The sequence below is a fragment of the Podarcis liolepis genome (assembly GCF_965112155.1).
Source record: "Podarcis liolepis genome assembly, chromosome: 1".
NCBI classification, from domain to species: domain Eukaryota; kingdom Metazoa; phylum Chordata; class Lepidosauria; order Squamata; family Lacertidae; genus Podarcis; species Podarcis liolepis.
This window is the reverse complement of record NC_139554.1, coordinates 134328004-134354912: the sequence shown is the minus strand read 5'-3', so window position 1 is coordinate 134354912 and position 26909 is coordinate 134328004. Positions and strand designations below refer to the sequence as shown.

The 26909-nt window shown below is 43.4% G+C and overlaps 1 protein-coding gene across 25 annotated transcripts in view; it reads right to left on the bottom strand.

Annotated features, from left to right (window-relative positions):
• Window positions 1-22005, bottom strand: part of PCBP3 (poly(rC) binding protein 3) — a gene marked incomplete at both ends in the record, with an annotated part of 77163 nt that extends 55158 nt beyond the window's left edge. For 21 of the 25 annotated variants that reach the window (XM_083474389.1, XM_083474415.1, XM_083474399.1 and 18 more), the window contains one exon: window positions 11833-11972. Of the gene's footprint in view, window positions 1-11832; window positions 11973-17413; window positions 17455-20700; window positions 20784-21030; window positions 21112-21945 lie in introns of those variants that run through there. The other 4 variants (XM_083474419.1, XM_083474400.1, XM_083474411.1 and 1 more) reach the window with 4 other exon arrangements.
• Between the last annotated feature and the right edge of the window lie 4904 nt (window positions 22006-26909).

The following is a 26909-nucleotide window of genomic DNA, read 5'->3' as shown; positions in this document are numbered from 1 at the left end:
TTATTATGGTAGAAGCCTGCCCCGAGTTCACCTTGTGGTGGCCAGTGTGGTAGACTGGTAAACTAGGACGTAAGAGACCAGGGTTCAAATCCCCCCTCAGCCATGAAACTCACCGGGTGACCTTGGGCCACTCACAGTCCCACACAGTCAGTGTGGCATCATTTTCCTTTACCATATTTTCCTTAACAGTAATGTTTTCAGGTGGCCCATAACCATCATTTTTCTGCAGCCTGCCCTATTTTAATACCAGCACAACGATTTCCAATGTCCAGGCCATCAAACTCCCTCATCCCTAGAGGAGAAATGTCAGAATTGTACGCTTTCTGTGAGAGCAAGTGTGTGTCCCCCTGCCCTCCAATCCCACTCATGTGTCCACACAGTGGCATAGCTTGGGTTGTCAGCACCCGGGGCAAGGCAAGTAATTTGCGCCCCCTAACCCATGGATTTGCGCCCCCTAACCCGTGGATTTGCGCCCCCTAACCCTAACCCCCAGATGTTGCGCCCGGTGCCACCGCACCCCCCGCACCCCCACGCTACGCCACTGTGTCCACAGGCACACCAGATCCAAAGCATGTACAAAGTGACTTGCTATAGCCATGCTGTGCATTTCCAGCATTCTAGGGCAAGGTGGCTCCCAGGGAGAGAACAAAGATTCTCTGCAGTAACATCACTATGTTTGCCATGCATACTTCTTAACCCCTTCGCTCCCCCACAAACCGTACCAGGCTCAGAAAAATCCTCTCGGCTCCCACAGCTGCAGGTTTACAGTTCCCTTCCTTTCTCTTTGGACGAGTCCAATCACATGCATGACCTGAGACAATTCCTGCTGCTGATTTGGCAGAAGAGCCATGCTCAGAGCACTGACTACAAAGGGAGAGGGAAAGCCAAGTTTCTAAGCATTCTGCACCACTGCGGATTTGCCTTAATAAACACAACCTTTGCCTTTCCTTCTTTGTATTACGTAGGTACTAAATGACATATATCAGAATCTGATCCTCAGATTTACAGAATTTTGATTTCATAGAATCATAGAACCATAGAATCATAGAATCATAGAGTTGGAAGAGACCGCAAGGGCCATCGAGTCCAACCCCCTGCCAAGCAGGAAACACCATCAGAGCACTCCTGACATATGGTTGTCAAGCCTCTGCTTAAAGACCTCCAAAGTAGGAGACTCCACCACACTCCTTGGCAGCAAATTCCACTGTCGAACAGCTCTTACTGTCAGGAAGTTCTTCCTAATGTTTAGGTGGAATCTTCTTTCTTGTAGTTTGGATCCATTGCTCCATGTCCGCTTCTCTGGAGCAGCAGAAAACAACCTTTCTCCCTCCTCTATGTGACATCCTTTTATATATTTGAACATGGCTATCATATCACCCCTTGTCTACCTTTTGAATAGAAATTGGATAGGGAATATGGGCAAAAAACAAAGTATGAGCATGTACTGCACATGCTCATGAGCAAATTCTGATGGAAGTAGGAGGATAGGGCATCAAACAAGCCCACCCCATCTCCCCATTAATCCTTCCAACAGATACCCCTGCAATAGCTTTTTCTCACTAACGCAGGCAAGGTTGTAGATCTAAGAGAAGAGAAGGGGTGGAAAATACAAGGGGTGGGGTGGGGAGCTTACTACAGGTCTTTTGAGATGGCTATTTCATTGCAAGTAATTATGAAGGAAGCAAATATTTTTCATTAAGTGCAGGGTTTCCTTTGTGGCACTGAGGAAATATGGTTTCCTAAAACTTATGGGTCATCTCTTGCAGTATGCAGAGCTGGGGAGAAAGTGGTTGAACAAGAATATAGAAAAAAACATCTAAATTCTTCTATTTACATCATTCATGAAAGGTAGCACATTGTCCCCAGATTTCCCACTATTTTGTGAATATTTAGCAGAAACAATTTGTTTTGTTTTTGGTTCCTTAGAAGCTAAGTACCCATCTTTATATTTCTCCTGTGTGGGTGCGCCCATGTCTGCAAGCTCTTTAAAGCAGAAGGGGAGGAACCTGATGAATGTAATCCCCAGCAAGAACTTGCCATGGCATAAACTGGTTTAGTTTCCTATTAAATTATTGACAGCTCTGCTTTTTCATTTAAAGCAACAAACAAGCGACAGGACCATGTCTTCAGCATGACTAACCTGCTAGCCTTAATAATGGAAGTGCAGCAAATTGCACCACAAAAACTAGACTGGGACTACCCTGGATTGCATTTTTCTTCCTTTTGTAATCACGGTGATATTTTATGAAAGTGTCTTTTTAATTAAAGAAAATATTTACACAAATCTATCATTCTTGAGAAAGATTAGCATGAATATGTATTTGACTTTGGGCATGCAAAAAAATGTTTTTCAGCACTGTTAGACAGGTGCCTCTCATTTTGCTTTGACTTTGGACCATGCCTCTTTTTGCATACCTTAAAGAGCAACTCTTGACCATGTGTTGCTGCAACCACAGATGCAGAAGAACCACCAACTGTGTTCACAAACCCCACGCTCACCAGCCAGCAACATTTTGCATTATAACATTTTGCATTATTCTATTCAATATTTTGTGTCAAGTGTTCTATATAGTGTTTTTATGCATAGAGATGGTTTGCAACATTAAGTTTTAAAGTTTATACTAATTTTAAGCAGCCTAATTTAGAGAGAGAATGGTAGTGCTTAATGTTGAATATGTTAGAGTTTTGCTACAGTTCTTTCACCATTTTTGTAACTGTCTTAGTGTCTAGAACGTCATAAAGGCAGGCTATACTTTATACAGTGGTACCTCGGGTTAAGTACTTAATTCGTTCCGGAGGTCCGTACTTAACCTGAAACTGTTCTTAACCTGAAGCACCACTTTAGCTAATGGGGCCTCCTGCTGCTGCCGCACCGCTGGAGCACGATTTCTGTTCTTATCCTGAAGCAAAGTTCTTAATCTGAAGCACTATTTCTGGGTTAGCGGAGTCTGTAACCTGAAGCGTATATAACCCGAGGTACCACTGTACTTTATATTTACTTTATACGTAACCAAACAACCCCATGTGCCGTGGCTGCAGCATGCCTACCAGAAAACTCTCCCACCACAGGTGCCCCTGCCTGTTTAGTGCTTTTCCTCTTTCTCACTGAAGCTAAAATCCCAGCCTTTTAATCTGACCAATTATTGTCAGGTCCAGTGGAAAAGGAAACCTCCATTGAACTGTGTCTACTCACCGTCCATGCACTAGGAAGCTAAATTAACTCTATGCAATTCAAGCATAAATTTGCATTTTTACTCACACAACACATTCATGTACAACAATATTTTAGCTTTGCCAACTATTGTGCTGGTGTTTTTAACAGCTTCACAGCATGGCAAGACTCTTCAGGTGTAGCTACAAAGACAGACAGACAGACAGACAGACAGACAGACAGACACACACACACACACACACACACACACCAGAATGGGGTCAATATAAGGCAGGCTACATATTTCCCTCATCAATTGAAACAGTAGCAGACTGCTCCAACCAGTCATTCAATTTGATGCTTTGTCCTGAAGTGAGATACCAAACTGCAATGTAACAAAGTTTTCCATGGCAATGTTGGTACTGTATATACAAATGGGGAGCTCATAGAAAAGAACAAAGACTCCAAAATACTTCCTAGCAACCCTCAACAACTTGTAGGGTCCAGAGGCTAAGAAAACCACAGACCTCCTATTGTGCCGGTATAGGAAGATGACAGCAGCCAGGTCCTCTTTCACCTGAACAAGGGAAGACAGACAACATTCACAGCTCAACAGACTTGGGGACACTTCTTGACCCCATTGTTTTCAATGGCTTTGTCTAATCTAAAATTTGCTGTGAACAGAATCTGCAGTCAAAACTATACGTTATCCTTTAAGTTTCTTGACTTAAAAATATTGGTTGGCGGATTCAGTGTGAGAGGTTGTTTAACCTTTTTCTCCACTTTTGTCTCAAAATTGTCTTCAAGATACTGCTCCCAGCCCCCCCCCCCCCCGGACAGAAGATGTATCTTTCTGCACAAGTGAGAAAGCAGGTGGGGGGGGGTATGCTTTTGAGTTAGGAAAGAGTGATTGAATGCAGTCAGTTTCCATGTGTCCTACTTTACAGAGAATAGCTGTCCATTGAAGGCAAAGGTCTGCAAGAGACTCAGAGCACAGTCCTTTATTGGAGAGGCACCCTCCTGTCGATGGACTGCCTGAATCGGGGCCTGGAATCAGCCCATCAACACAGCACATGGGCAGGCGCACAAGTCAAATGGTCAGTTGTCACAATCTTCCCCACTAAGATGATATTCACTGCATTTCTGATCAAATTATAACAATTATATCCAGATTTATACTATACAGTGGTACTTCGGGTTACAAACACTTTGGCTTACAGACTCCGCGAACCCGGAAGTAGTACCTCAGGTTAAGAACTTTGTCCCAGGATGAGAACAGAAATCACATGGCAGTGGCGTGGTGGCAGTGGGAGGCCCCATTAGATAAAATGGTACCTCAGGTTAAGAACAGTTTCAGGTTAAGAACGGACCTCCGGAACGAATTAAGTTCATAACCAGAGGTACCACTGTACATATGAATCAGCAGGTGCACATTTTAGGCAAATGTAAGTCTTCTTTTTTGGTGATGTATTTGTAAGTGGCTACCTTAAAGCTAATATGATTTGAGCTGTCTTTCCCTGCCGCTGAGTTTCTACTTTCAATCATCACCTCCATTTCTGTTTTTTAGTTTAGCTTCATTGTTCCTGCATCTCACAAGTATTGTTACTGTCCAGTTTGGCCCTCCTCCCACTGGAAACTGTGTGTGAATGATAAAATATGAATAAAGTATGCAGTAAATCATATGTTCTTTAAGTTATTGTATTTTTCTGGGTTTTTGCAACAGAAACCTTGTAAACAGAATTGTTACAACAGAAGTTTTTGCCATTACTATTCCTACCATTTCTGTCTCAGTTGAAACCATGAGCCTATTGTGCTGGGTGCCATATACAGAAACCCAGATGAGGGAGTGAATAAGTAGACAGCAGAAGGCAAAAGCAATGAGCAAAAGCCAGGATATTCAATCCTAAATTTAGAACCAAAACATACCTTCCTGTCTCTGTATTGCAGACAACTTGGTGCTCTTCCTGCTTGCGGTTTTCACATATTGCACCTCAGGGGATGAATGATCACAAGGAAAACCCCACCACAAGTGATGGTGTTCTGCAAACCCTTCCTCAACTCTAGCAGAAGAGTTGGTGCAGTACTCTTCAGTGTTACAGAGAAATCCAGCTGCTTGTAGGAAGTGTTGAACAAATAGGAAATTGTCTTTTTTTTTATTTTACTTTTCTCAAGCAATGCAAGACACAAAACAAGCCCTCCTCTGAAAGTAAGGTACCTTCTGCACACAGAAGGGAGTTTCAGATCCAAGCCCAAACATATAACTGCATGCCTGAAAGTAGGCTAGTCCATGCTGATAATAATTCCCAACCTAAGTCATCATTATCTGCCCAGATTTGAATGAGAATCTAAAGTTACATCTGTTTTTAGAACCATTGATACGGACAGACATTGTTCTCTCCATGAGGCTCTCCCCACTCAATAAGACCTGCTGCACTGCTGGTCTCATAGTTGCTTAGTTTGCTAGCTGTGCTCATCCTTTATGTTCTTCCTTGAAAGAGCAGGAAGAAGGAAGGGAAGGTGTTTGCATGGGTGTAGGAAGTCACATACAAGCTCAAGAGACTCAGGTTTCCCATGCTGTACAGTACAAGGTGTCTCCTGCGGAATTGTTAAATGTTCTGCAATTATCCATGTACAGTGGTACCTCGGGTTACATATGCTTCAGGTTACAGACTCCGCTAACCCAGAAATATTACCTCAGGTTAAGAACTTTGCTTCTGGATGAGAACAGAAATCGTGCAGCGGTGGCGCAGCAGCAGCAGCAGGCCCCATTAGCTAAAGTGGTGCTTCAGGTTAAGAACAGTTTCAGGTTAAGAGCAGACCTCCAGAATGAATTAAGTTCTTAACCCGGGGTACCGCTGTATATCTTAAGACATAAGAGTTAAATATATATCATGGACCTTCTCTGCCATTTATAAGTGCTGTGTGAATAACCATTCTGTGCTGCTTATCACCTCCTAGGTCTTCATCTGCTGAAACGGTACCTAAAGTCATTCTCCTTCTATGTGACACGATGCCACTGCTTTCGTATTAACGGCATAGAAGAGCCAATGACCTCCACATCTGGGATTCTCCCTCTGTTCACTCAGCCTGAATCCATTCATCGCTCTTGTTTTAATCCCACAGGCAATATCTTCCAAATAATCGGCCTTCGTTTTCAATCTCTTGATCTAGCCGTGTCCCTCAAATCCTCTCAGTCCAAGAGGAAAGCAATCTTAATGGCCCCATTTCATGCCTTGTTTGTTTTTAATCTTTTAAAAATGTACAGTATTTGAATGCAAGTTCTATGTAAATGTAATAAAGATTGCATTTCAGAATGCAAAGCATTTATTTATACAAAAGGGGGTGGTGAATATACAGAATATCCCCCCCCCCCAGTGACCTGGATATTTGTGCAAAGTTAGAGTGAGCTTTTGGCATGGATAATAAAATGAAAGTCTATTTATCTTTTTTATGTCAGCAGTTTAAAAGATGTTTAAATTAGCAGGTCATGAAACACCTCCACAGGTGGAAGGGGGTGGGCATGATTTTCACAGATCCCTCTTTCCTCCTCTAGTGCCTTCCCCTCTCCCTTGCGTGCGAGCTGGATCTGAGCTCCTTCCACAAACAGAAGAAACCTTTCATCAGTAGACGGGTGTGTCTAGATCTAATGCAATCTCTGGTTACGCCCCCCCCCTTGCATATCATTTAAATGTAAATAAACCTTATCCAGTCAGAAAAGACTTATCCTTTGGAAAGCGCTGTTGAGACACTTAAAAGAGCTTACCGTATTTTTTGCTCCATAAGCCTCACTTTTTCCCTCCTAAAAAGTAAGGGGAAATGTGTGTGTGTCTTATGGAGTGAATGCAGGCTGCGCAGCTATCCCAGAAGCCAGAACAGCCAGTGGCGTAGCGTGGGGGGTGCAGGGGGGGCCGGCCGCACTGGGCGCAACATCTGGGGGTTAGGGTTAGGGGGTGCAAATCCACGGGTTAGGGGGCGCAAATTACTTGCCTTGCCCCGGGTGCTGACAACCCACGCTACGCCACTGAGAACAGCAAGAGGGATTGCTGCTTTCACTGCGCAGCGATCCCTCTTGCTGTTCTGGCTTCTGCGAGTCAGAATATTTTTTTTCTTGTTTTCCTCTTCCAAAAACTAGGCGCGTCAAATACGGTATTGAAGTAGTGTGACCACACTTTAGCTTTTCATTCTAATAATATAAACAGATTATTTAAGTGCTAGTAGTGGGGGACATCACGCTCGGACGTATGAAGTCAGATTATTTGTCCACATAGCCCAGTGGTGTCTAATTTGGCTGGCAGCAGCTCTCCAAAATGCCCAGCACCTGCTACCTGAAATCCGTTAACTGGAGGTGGAACCTGGACTCCAGGGTCGTCAATGGTGGGGTGAGAAAGGCACAGTGGTAGGAACTGGATGAGCCAGAATGGGAAAATAGAAGTCCGGCATCCTTGGGTTTTCCTGAGTTCTAGTCCTTTAAGAATGCCGAAACATGTCTAGGCACGAGTCTAATTTCAGCTGGTAACCTATTCCAGAGGACTGGAGCTGGAACAATAAAAACCTGGTTTCTACTACATGTTAAACACACCTCTGAGGCATGCAGTACTCTCAGCAGTGCCCTGTCTGAGGAGTATAGTTGTCAGGATAGGGATTGAAATTTGGTTGACTGGAGGAATTGATAGATGACTGGCATGGCTGACATGAGGAAGAGTCAATCAACCCCTTTGTTTTCTGTAGAGTTGAAGGTGATAGAACAAAGAAGGAGCGATGGCTGGAACACTGGCTGGATCCATATACAATTTGAAACAGCAGCAGATTAAGTGAAAAGATTAAAAGCCGAGCAGAAAAACTCAAAAACCAAAGACAAACTGAAACACACACACACACTTTTAAACATCCAGAGCAAACTGCTTGGGGAGCAGTTGAACTCATCAAGAAAGGATGAGTTCAGTATCATCAGTATGTAGATGGTCCACCATTCAGATTCTAGGGTTAGGCCCACCCAGAGGACTCCAGTGAGCTTCAAGACTGAATAGGGACATGGAATGCATTGAGGTAATGCTGATAACTAGGTGCACCATCCAAACACTCTTGGTGTTGGCCTGGAGTGATTGGCTTGGGTTGAGGCCTCCCCCTGACCCTACCAGCTTCCACAAGTGAGCAAAGAGAAGCGCCACCAGCTGGATCCTCACTGGTAGCAGCCAGCAGAAGTTCCTGAAACGGAGGGGCCTTTTGAGGGAGGGGCTAAGGCAGCCCAGTGCGGTCACTGCCACCCTCCCAGCTTTCTGCCCCAACTGGTTTGTGTCGTGGGGCTATGGACGCAGTGCTCCATTAAGCCGCAGTGGGGACCGGCTGGGGTTAGGATTTCACCCCGAGCAAAAGATTATCACAAAAGGGATCGTAAAGGCTGGAAGATACTAAATAACAAAATCCAAGTGAGAGGGGCTGCAATACTATAGCCCTTTACTTGGGAGAAATCTTCATTGAACTCAGACATCCAGGAGTGATGCACAAGATAAGAATTGCTGTTTAAGGAAACTATGTTGAACTTAAAAGATATATAAATAATTCATGTTGGGTTTGTTCATGAAATGATCTTATTGCTAATGTTTGCCAGTAGAGATTATGGATCTCAGAAATCTTTCTCTCCTCTTCCGTATCTGAAGCCTCATAAACTGAGCACACTCCATTCTGACCTTGACAGCAAGCTCTAAAACTGTCAGTCCAGATCTGTTTTCACTTCACCTAAATCTCAGCCTGAATTAAAATCAAGATAAGGGTTTTGTTTTGTTTTTTAAAAAAAGAATCTTATTATATGGGAGCAATCCAAAGCACAGTTAAGTCTCTTTAATGCCTATTGATGTAAGTGAGTTTAATTCTGTGTGGGATTGTGGTCTTTGTTCCTGGGTAACGCAGATTTTTGCTAAAAAGGTAAAATCCACACTGAATGATCTCGTTTGTCTTGCAAGGCTGTTGCAGAGACTGGAGCAAGGCAGTGGCATTCGTGCTGTGTTTGGACTGCTCAGCAGACGGAGTCGACTGTGCTCAGTGCAGAGGGGCAATTTCCTCCTGAAATTGCCACTTGTGAGGAGATCCACTTTTAGGCCACTGCATTATTCCTTTCAGGATTCTTACCTATATTTCTGAGCAACTTACTAGTTCTCTACAAACCGTGATTATTTTTACATACACTTAAGTCATTCTACGCCCTAGAAATGCATGACACATGCAAAGTCACAACTTCCCTTGCTGAAAGAGAACTGGTGTGTCACAGAGAGGTGGGGGAGACATCATGTGTCCCATGCGCACAGAACTGCTATCATTGCAGAAGTACAAAATGAAAATAAATGCAGTAACTGGGTTTTTTTTTGTTTCTTTTAACCTTGCATATTCAAGAGTGGGCTTCTCTATATTTCTGGATATCATCCTCCATATGCCCTCTTCAGAAACCAGAAATGACACTTATGTGTCTTGTTTGTCAAATTAGTCTCATGTATACTTAACAGTATTTTTAAATGATCTAAATATAAATGGACTGTTATTTGTGTCCAAGTATTCATGCACACATATATATATACACAATATGCTTACATTCCTTATTTCTTTTCCTCGGCTTGGACAGAACACCGTGTTTATAATACCTGACAAAAGCAAATGATCAAAACTTGTTTTACAGAAATAATTAGCACTAACTCTATTCAAGGCTGCACTGACTGATTCTTGATGTTGTAACATTGATTTTTCTGAACAATCAGTGAAGCCTCATCAACATAATTACACTCTGTAGTGAGAAAATGCAAAAATCATGGATTTCTCCTTTTTGGCAGTTTTATAATGTGAATATAATTCATAGGTGTTCTCTAACTCTAGGAAATCCTCCCTCTTGTGAATGCATAAAGTCATTGCCTACACGGTGGAAAATGAAAAGGGAAGCAGAAAAACACATTCCATCCTACAAAGTGATGCACATTTCACATTTTATTCTATTTAGACAACAAATTTTCATATCTGGGTTTCCGTTAAGAAATAATAAGGAAGCCATTTTCCATCCCAGTAATTCAGAAAACATGCGGTTTCACCTCTGCAGTAGTGCTTACACACTTTTGGGCACACACACACAGCTTTTTCTAATTAAAAGACTTGCCAAATATTCATTTTGTTCTTGGGTTTTAAATCCTAAGCACACTTATTAGGAATAAGTGCCATTGAGCTCAATAGGACACACTTCTGAGTTAATACGCTCAGGATTACAGTGTATGTTTCTGGTTTCATTGGGGTGGGGGACTGGACTGCAGCATAAGTATACCATCTCTTAATTTTTCAAAAATGGGCAATGTTCAGCACAATTTACAATTCAGAATAAAATTCTTTAAATTTTTATGCTTGTAAACATCTTAAGGCAGTAATATGAAGCTCACTTATTAAGGAGAAAGCACCCGTGAGCTCAGCGAGACTTACTTCTGAGTAAACGTGCTTAGAATTGCACTGCATGTTTTTAGATTTCCTGTACCGTTTACCATTTGATGTGAAATTTGGGGAGCTGTACTTCAAATATTTATTTCACTGTAATCTAAAACCATAGGTTCGTATTAGAATTGTCATGGAAATTCTACTACATTTTTTACCTGTATGACAATGAAGATCGATATTATTTGTGTGACATTCTTCTGATAGTATTATTATTTATGAATATTGAAATGCTTTCTGTTTTGCGGTATACGATTCATTTTAGGATAGCACATTAATTAATTCCAGAATGGAAATATTACATGCAATGGATCTGTGAAATTTAATATCATATCTGTGAAGTTATTTAACATTGGGATCTGTATAACTCACATTTCACATTTATATTTTATTTAATGTAGCTTTATGATATATTAAAAGAAATGTTAGATATCAAATTGGAATCAAAACCCTAATGCAGTTTTATTTTACATTACACTGCTCTTATGGACTAAACTAAAACTGATATTAATTTATATTCCCCCCTCCAAAAATTTTAACTTTAAGAGAAGGAATAGGAGATTAGCTCATATAATGTTACATGTATATTAGATAAAATATTAAAAGAAATGTAGGATTCCATCTAAACTGTAAGATGTATTGTTTTCTTTGCTACGTCTTATTTTTACCAAAATTGTGAGTATTCTAGAGCATTCTAGAGCATAATGACACACTGAGAAAGTAGGTTCTGTCATATTTAAGTTTAATCATCATACTGTATTATTGGATGATCACTATTATATCAAGGTATTTGATGCAATTCTGCCTATAGTAGTAAACAAACACATTTGAGTAAAAACAATGTCTGGAGATTCTCTTAAAAGACACCCCAATCCATTGGTTTTCCCTTGGTTTTCTTTCAAACAGAAAACATTCCATCCATTCTGCTCCTTTTAGATTCCCTGTCAAGACCATTCCTGAGACGTCACATGCAAAGGAATCCTATGCAGATTTACTCAGAATTAAGTCCCCCTGTGTTCAGTGGGGCTTCCTCCCAGGTCTGCGTGCAGAGGATCGCAACCCCTTGAATACAGATCTGATATACTTTAGGGCTCCTTCGCCTCACTTGCTATCTATCATTGTCTTTATGCGTCTCACTAACACACACTGGGGTAGGAGATGGGTTGGAGGGTCTTTGGAACGGCTGTTGCACACCACCAAAACAATATTTTAAATCTCCTTACCTCTAAAAAAGCAGCTTTGGAAATGATTTAGTTTGCTGTGGGTTTCAAACAGATGGTCACTCTTTCCACGTTGAGAAAAGATGAAAAATGCGAATGGGTAAAATTACAGTGTTATCTTGTTCAAATGCATAGAGGTCTAAACCCTCATTGGCCTCTGGATGGAAATCATGTGACATGGGATGAAGTGCATGTGACCTATTTTCTCCCAAATCCTTTGGTTTCCTTGAAATGGGATGCAACCAACAGTGATGTTTGCGTAATTCTGATGACAATTTTTTTCAAATAAAAAGAAGCCACTGATCCAATCCATTGCCCTCAGGCCACGAGGCTTCACAGACAGGAGTTCCCTGTGACTGGGGAGATGGATCCAGCAATTAGCCAAATATTACTCCTTCACCATTTGGAGTCCTGTTTTTGTTTAATTTTAAGTAACAGATAGAGAACAAACAATTTTGATGAATATATGGACATTCATCCCAATTGTGCAACATCAGTGTAGTTCTCGTTAAATCGCATGGCTTGTCTAGTGGTGTTGTGTACCACTCAATATAGCTTAGTGTAGTGACCTAGTTATTTAACTGTTTCCACTCCGGCAAATCTATCTTGCTAATGTAAAGATGATATATGCAGATTGAAAATTGACACCATTCTAAGTATAATTTCTAAGTTACTATTTCTAGAAGTTTCTTTTTGGATGCTTCCCAAAGGATTTCAAGGCATTGAAACCAATGAACTGAGTATATTATTTCTGGTCACACTGTTGATAGGTAAGCTTCATGTATTTTCTGAACCAGAAAAACAGTTATTATTGTTACTTATCTTGGCACTGTACAGCTTTGCTAGATTTTTGTGGGTTCTGCTGCATTTTTAATGATTTTATTGTGTTTCTTTTAAAATTGTATCCTGCTCTGAGAGTCCTGTTACTGGCCAGTTTTTGTATTGTTTCAATGTGTTGGAAATTCTTAATTCAGAAGGTATGATATAATTCTACTATTACTATTCTATAATATAAATAGTAATGTGCCCCCACTTCACTGTGTTTCTGATTGCAAGTGTAGCATGTTAGATGACAATCTGCTTTTCACCAAGAAAACCGATGCGATGTAGGTCGCTGTCGTCCCCACTTCAAAAAAAGGATTCCTTTATTTACCGTATTTTTTGCTCTAGAAGACTCACTTTTTCCCTCCTAAAAAGTAAGGGGAAATGTGTGTGCGTCTTATGGAGCGAATGCAGGCTGTGCAGCTATCCCAGAAGCCAGAACAGCAAGAGGGATTGCTGCTTTCACTGCACAGTGATCCCTCTTGCTGTTCTGGCTTCTGAGATTGTTTTTTTTCTTGTTTTCCTCCTCCAAAAACTAGGTGCATCTTGTGGTCTGGTGCGTCTTATAGGGAGAAAAATACGGGTACTTTGTGCCAATGTACATATCTGTCCTGTTCACAGTGACCATTTTTTGTTTGTTTGCTTGTCAATGTCAGCTACCTTTTCATCTGAATTGATTCCTGGACTCATTACGCTTCATGAGCAGAGGCAGCAGCTTTGCATACAGCTATTTAACCCACTTTGAGGCTGGATAGCAAAGAGCAGCCAGCCCACTCAAGTGAGGGATCAGGGCCATTGGCCATTGCAGCTAATTCTTCGGTTTCAAGATGAGCAAGATTGCCTCTCCTTGGTGATGCCACTCGACTGCAATAATATCGACGAGTTGAACCTGAGAGATCCAAGTGGCAGGAACGTACTTTGGGGCCATCCTGGAAACATGTGATCTGTGACTATGCTAAGCGCTGGGCCTCACACGTTCTCCTGAGTTCAGACATAACCAGAATGGGTGGAGTATTGTTTCAATGTGGCATCCAAGCCATTTCTGCAATGTAGAATCAGCCAAGTGCAAACAGGATCCCAAACCGAATGATTCTGATACATGTTACAGGTGGACAGAAGGTTTCTCAGTTTCTTTTTCTCATTTCATGAAAATAAGTCTATTCGAGTGATGCAAAGCATGAGCCAGAAACTCAAGGAATGTCCAGGAACACCAAAGTACATTGTGGCACTCCCCTAATCAGGGCCATTGATGGTGTGGCATTCCAGGAACTCCCAGAACTGATTCAGATGCGCGCCAATGTGGAAACAGCAATCAACTCAATTTTTTAGAGCAAATGTAACAAAATGGCAGAATCCAATACTATAATTATGTAATAATGGTCTGTTCCTGCCCTGATTTTCTTCAAGCACAAGCGTCTTGGTCCCAACCATACTGTATATATACTGTATGTGTGTGTGTGTACGTGTGTGTGTGTGTGTGTGTGTGTGTGTGTGTGTACACACAGTATGTTGCATCCTTTTGTTTTTGTGGCAGAGTAGTAAAGAATGGAATTGTTAGATAAATGCCATTCCTTATTGAGGCAACAAAAGGATACATCAAAACATTTTGCAAGGTTGGAAACAAGAACGGGTTTTTATCTTGTTCAGGCTTGAAACCTAGGATGGTAACCAGCTAACACAACCCATCACTGCGAGGATTTGTGCCATCTCCAGATCTGCTCGAGAGGGTTAAGGGACCTCCTAGAAGAAATTCCAGGGGTCTCAGGGCAAGGAGAGAGAGAGATTGTTCACCTGTACAAGCAGAAATCCTTGAACTGAGACTGTTCACTTCTCACTGTGTCCCATACATCCCCCTTTCTACATCCCCCTTTCTGCAGGTCTGTTCTCCCTGCCTATGCTCAGCCACAATGCTCTTCCCACTAGTTCTATCGATAATGGTTAAGTAGTGCAGTGATGATTTTATTTGTTCAACTAGGAGCCATAACAAATATTTTCTAAAAATCAGAGTTTGACCCTTAATGTCCTGGCTGCAAGGGCAAATAGGGAAACATGCAGTACAACATACTTTTCCTTTTCCAATAGGAAAAGGTGCCCAAACTCCCGTGGTGAAAAAGAAAATCAAAATATGATAACAGGACAGAGGTTAATAAGAGAGGCAAAGCTCTTCTCAGTCTGGCAGATTACTTGAAAAGAGGTCATTGTATTCAATGTGACATTCCTGAATTTCAATATGAAAACTGAATTATGTTTCTTTCTAAATGATTAAGCGGTAATTTTGTTAACAGGCTTGCTACTGAGTATACTATGAAATATTAAAAGTAATTGCTGATGTGAGAACACATATGCTAGAGAAACAACAACTGTGCAATCAATAGAGATTTTCCATTGCCACTCTTTGCTTGGAAACAATGCGGGGTTATCAATTGTACACAGTCAGGAGCCTGAAAGGATAAACTGCAGTACTTGTCAGCTCAGAATCTGTGTTGTCCTTCATTGAAAGGCATTTGGCTAAACCAAGCTCCAAGTAATCAACTAAATAATTATATAAGATGGCAAAATCATTGTACTCTCCTCCCTCAATAGCAGACCAGCCGGATTAGAGGATCAAAACAAGTGCTCTTTAAATTAAAACCACTGTGAAATTCAGGAAGAGAATAGGGTAATGTTGGAGGGTCATTAAAATATTTACTTCAGGACACAGTTCATTAGAAAACCACTGGAAAGCACATAGTGGCATTAGGCTCTGAATTACTGAACAGACCCTGTTGATACATTTCAAAAACGGACCACAACTGTCTCTGAGAAAGCTTTCCCACAATAAATTTTTGCATGTGAATGGAGCTCTCTCTGGTTAGAGTACATATAAACCTAAGTGTCCCGCCAAATCAGACCAAAGGCCTAGCTGGTCCAGCATCCTGTTCACACAGTGGTGGACCACCAGGGACGCGGACTTATAAAAAATATTGGGGGGGCCCGGGAAAGCTCATGAATAATAAATAAGCTCATGAATATGCAAATAAAGTGGCGCCGCCTCCTCGTAAGCGAATAGGGGAGAGCGTGCTGCTCCTATTAATCAGCTCCGAAGGTGGAGCTTTTGCTCGGGAGGGAGGGCAGGAGGCATGCAGCCCGACCCTGTGCATTTTGGGCTAGGGGAGGGGCCCCCTCAAGCCCCATGGAGTCGGCGCCTATGTGGACCACATGCCCATGGGATGTACAATTGCCCCCCCCCCATACCCACTGTTAACTGCAGATCATTCATAAGCAAGTTTAAAAGTACAGGTCTCAATACTGATCCTTTGGGGGTCTACTTCCAGCACTCCATTGTGAGAACTGCCCAATTACTTCTACTCTCTGATTCCTGTTTATTGATCGATAAGAATACAATGACCACTCTCCACATCAAATGGAGGGCGCCCTTCGCGAGCAGCACCCCCGATGCTACGTGACTCCCGGCCGAGCACTCCTGGACGGCGTCCCCAAGTTGCGAACCTTGAGCTTCCCGTCAAACCTCAGTTCAAAGAACCAATTGTGACTGGGGAGGCGTAGCCAGGGGAGCGGGTCTTAAAAGGGGGTCTTAAAAAGGGTAGGGTCTTAAAAGGGGGTGGAGCCTACATGGGAGTTCTCAGTCGGCTCCAGAGCTTCGCCTGCCCTACCATCCTTTCCTTTAGGCCTTTTATTGCAGGTTAACTTCTTCTTTACAGGTATGCGGGCGCTGCTATGGTCTTACGATGGGACCAGGAAGGAATTTCCCTGCATTGGCAGGTTTCGCCTTCCCTGTAGCAAAACGTCACAACTTTGGCAGTTTCAAGCCTTGGGCGGAATCCTTTGGTCTATCTTCCCTAAATGGGGGGGGGGGCGTGAAGCGGTGACACACGCCCCCCCCCCGTAGTGGCGATCCCAGGGTTGCCCGTTAAAGGGGCTATGTTGAGGGGAGTCACTGGCCATACACTAAAAGGTTGTCAGTATACTCCCCTGTGTTGCGGTGAAATGGGGTGGGGGTGGGCTCTCTGCTCAGACATACGTCTTCCAGAGCCAGCCCAATGCCCAGACAGAGTAGTTAACCCTGATGTGTCCCAGATCCCCAGCTGGGGACTGGGAGGTTAAACACCCAATGCCTAAGCCAAGGTTTTCCTACATCTGAAAGTTTAATAAAGTTGTGGCCAATTTTAATCCCGTAACACATTGTCACAAGTCATTATTCCACCCGGGTTTCGCCTGGGGTCGGGTGTGGGGGCGAATCTCTGCCTGGGCATGCAATTCGTTTTATCTCGTAATCTTACTCAGGAATCTTTGGTGAAGGACTTTATCCCATTCATATGCTTATTGACACTAGTAACTACAAGGAGCAGATTAATGGTTTCAGTTGTCTCTACACAAATGCACTGAGCATGGGAAACAAGAAAGACAAATTGGAGCTTTTAATACAGGGTGGCAAATATGACCTGGTAGGCATTACTGAAATCTGGTGGGATAAGAATCATGACTGGAATGTAGGAATTGAGGGGTATAACTTGCTCAAAAGGAATAAACCAAACAGGAAGAGATCAGGAGGAGTATTATATGTAAAGGATATGTACACTTGTGAAGAATCCATGACCTGGAGCATTGAAAGCAGTATATGGGTAAAAGCTGTTGGAGAGAGAAACAACAGTGACCTTACTGTGAGTGTCTGCTATAGACCTCCAAGCCAGACTGAAGACTTGGATGATGCCTTCCTAGAGCAGATTACCAAACATTCAAAAAAGAGAGATATAGTACCCACAGCAGACTTCAACTTCCCTGTTATCTGGTGGAACTCAAACGCTGTAAAAAAAAAAAAAAGTAAGGTCCTTAAAGGTGAAATGTTGAAGGCCCCAATGCAGACAGTTTCAAGAAGAAAGAAAGGTGGGGTGCATGTAACAGTCTACCTGTGAGCACTTATAAAATGATGCTGTGATTACTAAGACCCAGCATGGGTTTCTCAAAAATAAGTGATGCCAGACAAATCTCATTTCTTTTTTTGATGGAGTTACAAGCTTGGTGGATCAGGGGAATGGTGTGAACATAGTGTATCTTGATTTCAGTAAGATTTTGACAAAGTCCCCCATGATATTCTTGTGAGGAAGCTGGTGAAATGGGGGTTGGATGAGGTACCGTATTTTTCGCTCTATAAGACGCACCAGACCACAAGACGCACCTAGTTTTTGGAGGAGGAAAACAAGAAAAAAAAATATTCTGAATCTCAGAAGCCAGAACAGCAAGACGGATTGCTGCGCAGTGAAAGCAGCAATCTCTCTTGCTGTTCTGGCTTCTGGGATAGCTGTGCAGCCTGCATTCGCTCCATAAGACGCACACACATTTCCCCTTACTTTTTAGGAGGGAAAAAGTGAGTCTTATAGAGCAAAAAATACGGTAACTGTTAGGCGGATTTGACTGACTGAACCCAAAGTGTATTCATTAATGGTTTCTCATCATACTGGGAAAAAGTGAAAATAAAAAAATTCCTTCCAGTAGCACCTTAAAGACCAACTAAGTTAGTTCTTGGTATGAGCTTTCGTGTGCATGCACACTTCTCAGATACAGTGTATCACTTCTTCAGATACAGTGTATCTGAAGAAGTGTGCATGCACACGAAAGCTCATACCAAGAACTAACTTAGTTGGTCTTTAAGGTGCTACTGGAAGGAATTTTTTTATTTTGACTATGGCAGACCAACACGGCTACCTATCTGTAACTGGGAAAAAGTGATAAGTGGGGTGCTGCAGGGTTTTGTCCTGGGCCCATTGTTGTTCAACATCTTTATAAATGAAGCAATTGAGGGGATGCTCATCAAATTTTCAGATGACACCAAACTGGTAGGGGTAGCTCATGCTGCAGAAGACAGAATTGGGATTCAAAATTACCTTAACAGATTGGAGAACCGGGCACAAGCTAACAAAATAAACTCCAATAGGGACAAGTGTAAAGTACTGCAGCTGTACAAACATAAGATGGGGGACACCTGGCTTACCAGTAGTACACGTGAAAAGGATCTAGGGGACAACAAGCTTAGCACAAGTCAACAGTGTGATGCAGCAGCAAAAAAGGCTAATGCTATTCTCAGCTGCATCAACAGAAGTATGTGTCCAGATCAAGGTAAGTAATAGTACCACTCTATTCTGCCTTGGTCAGACCGCACCTGGAGTCCTGTGCCCAGTTCTGGGCACCACAATTTAAGAAGGATGTTGACAAGCTGGAACATGTGCAGAGGAGGGCTACCAAGATGATCAAGGGTCTGGAAACCAAGCTTGATTAGGAATGGTTGAAGGAGCTGGGTATGTTTAGCCTGGAAAAGAGGAGACTCAGAGGAGATATGAGAGCCACCTTCAGATATCTCAAGGGCTACTCCATGGAAGGTGGAGCCAGCTTGTTTCCTCCTGCTCTGGAGGGTAGAATCATAGAATCATAGAATCATAGAGTTGGAATAGACCACAAGGGCCATCGAGTCCAACCCCCTGCCAAGCAGGAAACACCATCAGAGCACTCCTGACATATGGTTGTCAAGCCTCTGCTTAAAGACCTCCAAATGAGGAGACTCCACCACACTCCTTGGCAGCAAATTCAACTGTCAAACAGCTCTTACTGTCAGGAAGTTCTTCCTAATGTTTAGGTGGAATCTTCTTTCTTGTAGTTTGGATCCATTGCTCCGTGTCCGCTTCTCTGGAGCAGCAGAAAGGACCTGAACCAATGGCTTCAAGTACAGTGGTACCTCGGGTTAAGTACTTAATTCATTCCGGAGGTCCGTTTTTAACCTGAAACTGCTCTTAACCTGAAGCACCACTTTAGCTCTTGCTGCTGCCGTGCCGCCGGAGCACAATTTCTGTTCTCATCCTGAAGCAAAGTTCTTAACCTGAAGCACTATTTCTGGGTTAGCGAAGTCTGTAACCTGAAGCGTATGTAACCCAGGGTACCACTGTAACAAGAAAGGAAATTCCAACTAAACAAGAGGAAAAACTTTCTGTCAGTAAGAGCTGTTTAACAGTGGAACAAACTCCCATAGAAGATATTAGACTTTGGAGCTTTTAAACAGAGGTCGGATAGCCATCTCTCTTGGATGTTTTAGTTGAGATCCCTGCATTTCAGGGGTTGGCCTAGATGACCCTTGGGGCCCCTCCCAGCTCTTTGAGTCTATGATTCCATGATTTTAAGTTTAAAGACAGAACTGGGGGTGAGAGATACGTCTCCAATCCATGTCTGTCATTTTGTGGCCTTTCAGCATTTTTTTAAAAAAATTATTATTATTATTTCATTTGATTACTCTCCTGGCCACTGGGTGCTCCCTTGCTGTCCTGCAAAAGTGTTCAGATAGACCTGCAAAATCATAGCGAAGTGCCAAGCACCAGCAATACGAGTCCTCCCTCCTGCGGCAAAAACCCATCGTTTTCTTCTTCTTGGGAGGATGTGATCTTGCACTCCCTTCCTCTCCTGCAGTAAAACACTGAGGATCTTTTAAAAATCAAGTAGGCAAAAGGCCGTCTTCTCCTCCCACCGCGTACAATACCTACAAGGCGGTGAAATGCCGTGTTCCTGGAGCTGGGTTGCGGCTTGCAATTTTACAACCATGAGAATAAAATGCAGGACTTCTTGGACGTCAGGAAGGGTTCATACTGTGATGCTGGAATGCTTTCAGTTTATCGGGGCCTTCTGAATGAAAAGCATGCAGCGTCCTGTATATGTAATCAATAGCAATAGGCTTGCCTTTTGGAATGCATATTCAAAACATCATATGGCATCTGGTTCATGACATTTTATTGCCACGCAGGCTGAGGCAGGATGAATCTCACTAGCCACAGAAAACGTCAGAGATGTCCTCCTCCACATGAATTTCCTCTTTGCCCCCAGCAAGGTTGACGCGTGTTCCACATTGGGAGGGATATTGTTTTCTGACTAATTATTTCAGAAGGGCGTGAAGAGGAAGCAGCAAACAATGGGGAGAATGAGAACAAATGTCCGGGATCTCTGTTTCCCTAGGCCACAATACCACAGAAACAAATCTAATTCCTAAATCAATACAATTAACTATTGGCTCACCTTCAAGTTCATATTAAGCAGAAGGGTCAAATTAAGACATTAACTGGTTATCAATGGATTGCTTATATCCCCCTCCTCTCTGGACAATTAACCAGGGTTCAAAGCACAAGCACTCCACTATTTCCATTAGGGGGCGTTATTGAGCTCACTTAAAAAAATGCCTCACCCTAGACACCTCCCTTGTTCTCTTAGAATGGCAATGGCACCCACCTAAGAGGTGCAGGAACTGAGTTCCAGCAAGTTCTGGCTGAAAAAAAGCCCCAATTATGCGTCATGCACCACATCTAGAAATACCTTGAGCAACTGGGGAGCACTGTAATGGCCGCTTACCCAGTCTCCAGGTGGACAGCAGTTGTAGCTCGTCACATCAGGCCCTCAACTCCACAGAGGTCTCTCCAAAAGTATTCTCCATTGTGCAGCCAGCGGCTGGGGAATTCCCCCGGTCGGCCACAAAGGAGAGCAGGATGGCCACCATCCCCAAGTTTTGAATCAGCCAATCGTCTTTTTTTATGTATGCCACAACAGCAGCAAGAATACTTATTGCAAAGTATTGGAAGACACAAGAACTACCCACCCTGGAAGAATGGCAGATGAAGGTGATGGATTACATGGAATTGGCTGAAATGACTGGCAGAATCCGAGACCAGGGAGAAGAGTCGGTGGAAGAAGATTGGAAGAAATTTTAAGACTATTTACAGAAATTTTGCAAAATTAATGAATGTTAGAATGATGTTGGATTGAACTTAAGTGGTTTCTAGCTGTAATGGTATAAAAGAATATGGAAAAATTGGATTTTTAACAGGTAAAAATTTAATGTTATAATATATTAAGATTAAAGATCAGGATAAAATAAGGAGGGAAAGGAATTGCTGAACTAATAAATTGAACTGGAATACAAAAAAGGGAGGTATGAGGAGGTCCGGGAAATAAGCAAATGAAAGATAAGTGACAAAAAGATGGAATTGTTTTTAACTGTTTTTTCTTTTTTCTTTTCCATTATGTAATATTGTGAAAACTTTAATAAATATTTATTAAAAAAAAAGTTTTGAATCAGCCAATCAGTGACCAGAGGGCCCAGCTATATAGGCCGGGCGCACCTGAATTTGGGATTGCAGTCAGCAGAAGAACGATTCTCTTCATGCTGTGGTTATTTTGCATGCTAACCTTTTCTCCCCTGCACTGCATAACAGATCATTGTGATGGTTCATTAATGGTTGCTGTATTCAGAGCCAGGAATGAATATACCTGCAAACAGATTGGCCCCATTTGGAGGTTTGTCTTCCTCATAAGCAACAGTCAGCGGTGGAGCAGATGCCCGCGCTGTCCAGGGCGGAGCAAGCCGCTCACGAAGGCGGAGCGAGCTGCCGATGGCGCACCGCCCGCCCACGACTCCCAAGCCTCCCCCAAGCTGCCAAAATGAAGGGGGAAGGGGGGGGTGCCGCCGGCAAAGTGGCGCAGCTCCCCACTTCCCCTGACAGCTCGGGGTTAGCTTGGGAGTCACGGGGGGGGGGGGCAGTGCTCCGAATGTCACCCCTCCAGGGATGACACCCGAGGCAGCTCGCCCCACCGCACCCCCCTTCATCTGCCACTGGCAACAAGTTTGGGCAGATAAGAGATTCCATTGGGTGGAATCCTTAGTCTAATATTGGCTCGGAGTACAGTGGTGCCTCGCAAGACGAAATTAATCCGTTCCGCGAGTCTCTTCGTCTAGCGGTTTTTTCGTCTTGCGAAGCAACCCTATTAGCGGTTTAGCAGTTTAGCGGATTAGCGGCTATTAAAGGCTTAGCGGCTTAGCAGCTTAGAAAAAGGGGGAGAAAGCAAAAAAAAATCGGAACACTCGCAAGACGTTTTCGTCTTGCGAAGCAATCCCATAGGGAAATTCGTCTTGCGAAGCAGCTCAAAAATGGAAAACCCTTTCATCTAGCGGGTTTTCCGTCTTGCGAGGCGTTCGTCTTGCGGGGCACCACTGTAAACTGGTGCATTGCCCCTATCCTGAGCAGGTGCGATTGCAGGGTACCCTGTTAGAGGGCTCTCGTGGGGAGTCTCTGTCCAGAAGCCAAGCAGGGGAGGGGGCAGATGGGAGAGCCAGTGTGGTGTAGTGGTTAAGAGCGGTAGTCTCGTAATCTGGGGAACCGGGTTCGCGTCTCCGCTCCTCCACATGTAGCTGCTGAGTGACCTTGGGCTAGTCACACTTCTTTGAAGTCTCTCAGCCCCACTCACCTCACAGAGTGTTTCTTGTGGGGGAGGAAGGGAAAGGAGAATGTTAGCCGCTTTGAGACTCCTGAAGGGGAGTGAAAGGCGGGATATCAAATCCAAACTCTTCTTCTTCTTCTTCTGTAGCCTCAGGGGACTACATGGAACTGCGTCTTGAGGAGGCCTCCTAATCCCAGGCTGAACCCAGTGCCTGAGACAAAGCTTGCCTACAACTGCAGTCAATAAAAGGTGTGGCCAGTTTTAAATCCCAGAGCACTGTCTTGCGCAGTGTGTCCCACCTATCATTGTCTAGGCCTCTGTTCCCTGGGGTAGGAGTGGGGCGTCACTGCAAGTGGGTCTGCAATATTATAATTGCTGAGAAATAATGCTGTATCTGATTATGCTAGAACCGGATGCAAAAGGGTTAATACAAGAATATTCCACGCCGTGGAAGGCTATAGAACCTTTAAATTTAGAACATTTTGTTTGGGTCATCTTTTCAGATATTTGCTACTATGTGAAACCCTGCACTGGTAGATTGTTGCAGACCTGCTTCAAACGATAATACCAAGGTGGGAGAATCAGAAGTCAGTTGATATATATATTCATTTTTCTTTTTCATTCATTACACATCCATCGCACAGTGGAATTCATCTAAAATACAATCTGAAAGAAAGTCAGGTGTGCCGTGCATGGTGGGCTGAAAACATCACTGTGTCTTTTTGCAGTTTGCCTAGTTTCATGGATGAAAGGAACAAAGCGTTACTATATGTGAGTTATTGGCCAAACTAAACAATCTGGTCTTGCTAGGCAATAAAAGAAAAGATGAGATCAGACCATTTGGGGGCAAATCTTGTGATACTCTTTCTACATCTCTACACTGCTGCTATTATTATTTTGTCAGAAATATGTATGGACAGAAAATATATGAACAGAAAATCTAATATTAAAAAAAAACAGCATTCAGAAAAGCTTTGCTGTAAGAGAAACTTTCCATGTCCCTGGCCACTTTGCTCCTAACTTTGAGGAAGAAGAAAAAGAACTCTAAAATTGCTGAACTAGAATTTATTAGCAAATTTGATTTCATTCAGGTTGGACTTCACTGAGTCCATTGATCTCTTTCATACTGGAGATATTAAACTAACACAGCTCATTGTTTATCTCTCTCATGTAGATAATGCAACGCGGCCTCCTGCCAAAATCAGAAAGTAGGCTTTATGAACAGTCTGTCACTTTATATACATTAAATCTCTGGGAGCAAGTTGTGATCCCTGCCCTCTTGAACTACTTTAAATCTACACTCAGATACAAGATCTCTCTGATTTTGTTGGTTGTACAAAATAAAACCCTGCAGGAACCACAGCCATATCTATTTATTTATCTCACTGAATCTAAAAGTGCAGCATTTGCCTGTATTCTGTGAATTCTCCACTGACTGTATCTTGCATATGGGACATTTCCTTGTCTTTCCTGGTATGGCACACTTATTTGGCTGCTCCTCCTGGCCTGCCTGGATACTTGAATTAGAGCTTTAGGAGACTGATGTATGGAAGAAGCTACTTTGGGGCAAGGGCCGGACTTAATGGCCCTCTAACCCCTCCAGCCCCCTTCTTCAATGAAAGACGGGAAGACATTTGTCACTGATACTTTGCTGCATAAAAACCTCATCTTTTGGAGAAATTAACTAGGTCGGAGATACTGTGGTTCAAGCAGGAGAGCATTGTGGATCTGGCTCCATATATGTGGTTGTCAATTATTTGGATAATAGGTTGCCTTGAGCTAACTCAGCTTCAGTCCCTGGCAAAATGAAGATACTCTGCACTTCACGAGGCAAAGAGAGAAAATGTCAAGGATTAAGATTATCTTATCTTCTTATAGAGATAAACTGGGAAATTTAGGAGAAGTGCTGATTGCCATAGCATAAGATGCTACAGAATTATTTTCAGAATTCTGAAAGAAAGGAGGAGTGAGGCTGCCAGCTAACAAAACACAGTGGATGAGCATTTCAAACCTTGGCACTCCTGCCAAGGCAGAATTTGATGGAGCCATTGGCTGAGTCTAATTACTGGAAAACCCTTTTTACGACGGTTGTCTTGGGACTGGCATGTTATGTACAAAGAGTAAAAAAAAGATAGCCATCTTTCATTGTGATATGGACCTTCTGCTCTGGAGGAACCAATAGTAACAGCATGTTATTCTGTACTAGTTTTGTAATTTGATTGTTAACACAAATCTCTCTGTATGCATCTTTGACAGTACTGTCCACTCCGCATTATACAGTTGGTACCCAAACTGAGACAGTCTATATCTGTGGCACACAATGTATGTCTTACGTGAACAGAACCTTTGTGTATAGCTAATGGGAATTAGCTGCATAAGTGATTCCAGATACTTGGAAATTCCCTCTGAATTTGATTCTGCCAGCTTTGGGATCCAAGTTCCGCTTCAAAAACAATAGATCAACAGTGAAATTGAGTGTCCTGAGCCGGCAGGACACCAAGGAAAGGGAGAAGGATGCTGGTGAGGGGTGTAGCTGTGATTGGTACATATCAGGATAAGCTGAAGAGAGGGAAGGGGAGGTTGGGGACTTAAGAGGTACTCACGGGACATGAGAGGCTGCTGCAGGGGCCAGGGGAGCCTGGGAAGGGGACACATCACTAGAACCAGAGGTGCCCCCATCTCCAGGGACACAGCAATTTCTGAGGAGCTGGGAACAGCAATAAGTGCATCCAGGAGACTGAGGCAGGCAAGGAAACCCAGCCCAGCGGAGGACCTTGAGGTCCACAGCGGAGGACTTTGGAGGTCCCAAGCCTCAAGGAGGTTAGATTGGTTTCAACTAGGGCCAGGGCCTTTTCAGCACTGGCCCCAACGTGGTGGAACGCTCTGTCACAAGAGACCAGGGCCCTGTGGGACTTGACATCTTTCTGCAGGGCCTGCAAGACAGAGCTGTTCTGCCTGGCCTGTGGATTGGACTTGGTCTTATGTTTCCCTCCTCTTATGGTCTTGATTTATCAGCTAATTTAAAATGAGGCTGCATTTTAAATTGCATTTTAACCTGTATTTTAAATTGGGGTCCCCCGCTTTCCCCCCTATTATGTTTTTACTGTGATTTTAGCCGCCCTGAGCCTGGCTCTGGCCAGGGAGGGCGGGGTATAAATAAAATTTATTATTATTATTAGGGAATCAGGTGGAGATCACAGGGCTCATTAGCTCTGGGATGAGGTTTGTGGTCACTTAGCTGGATGAGGCTCAGGGCAGGTGAGGGTCATAGCTGCACGGCTGGCACAAACTCAGATACATCAAATAAGATTGGGCAGAAGAAAAAGAGAAACAAGGCAGAGGCACTGTGTCTGCTCAACTTTCTCTGCTGCTGGAGCACAACTTGGCTGCTTTGGGGACCTCACTGGACTGTGACTTTGGGGCTGACCCCAGGTGTTCCAATCCTGGATCTTCTGCAGAGGGCAGACCCTGACTCTGCAGATTGACTTTGGACCTTGCTCATTGTATTGGACCTGGACCAATATTTAACCCTTTGGACGGTCTGCCTCCTCTCTAGTGTTGCTCTTGGGGCTATGAGCACCATCACGATTTACCTCTGGGTATGCCGGGGTTCAGGACAGTGAGTGGTGCTGTGGGCTTGCTGATCATAAGCTCAGTGGTTCAAATCCCCGTGACAGTGTGTGCTCCCGTTGCTCGGTCCCAGCTCCTGCCAACCTAGCAGTTTGAAAGCACATCAAAGTGCAAGTAGATAAATAGGTACCACTCTGGCGGGAAGGTAAATGGTGTTTCCATGCGCTGCTCTGGTTCACCAGAAGCGGCTTAGTCATGCTGGCCACATGACCCAGAAGCTGTATGCCGGCTCCCTTGGCCAGTAAAGCGAGATGAGTGCCGCAACCCCAGAGTTGGTCACAACTGGACCTAACGGTCAGGGGTCCCTTTACATTTACCTATGCCGGGGTCTAGTACAGTGAGGTTGTTCAGCTTTCAGTTTTGCACATCAAGTTATGAACAATACA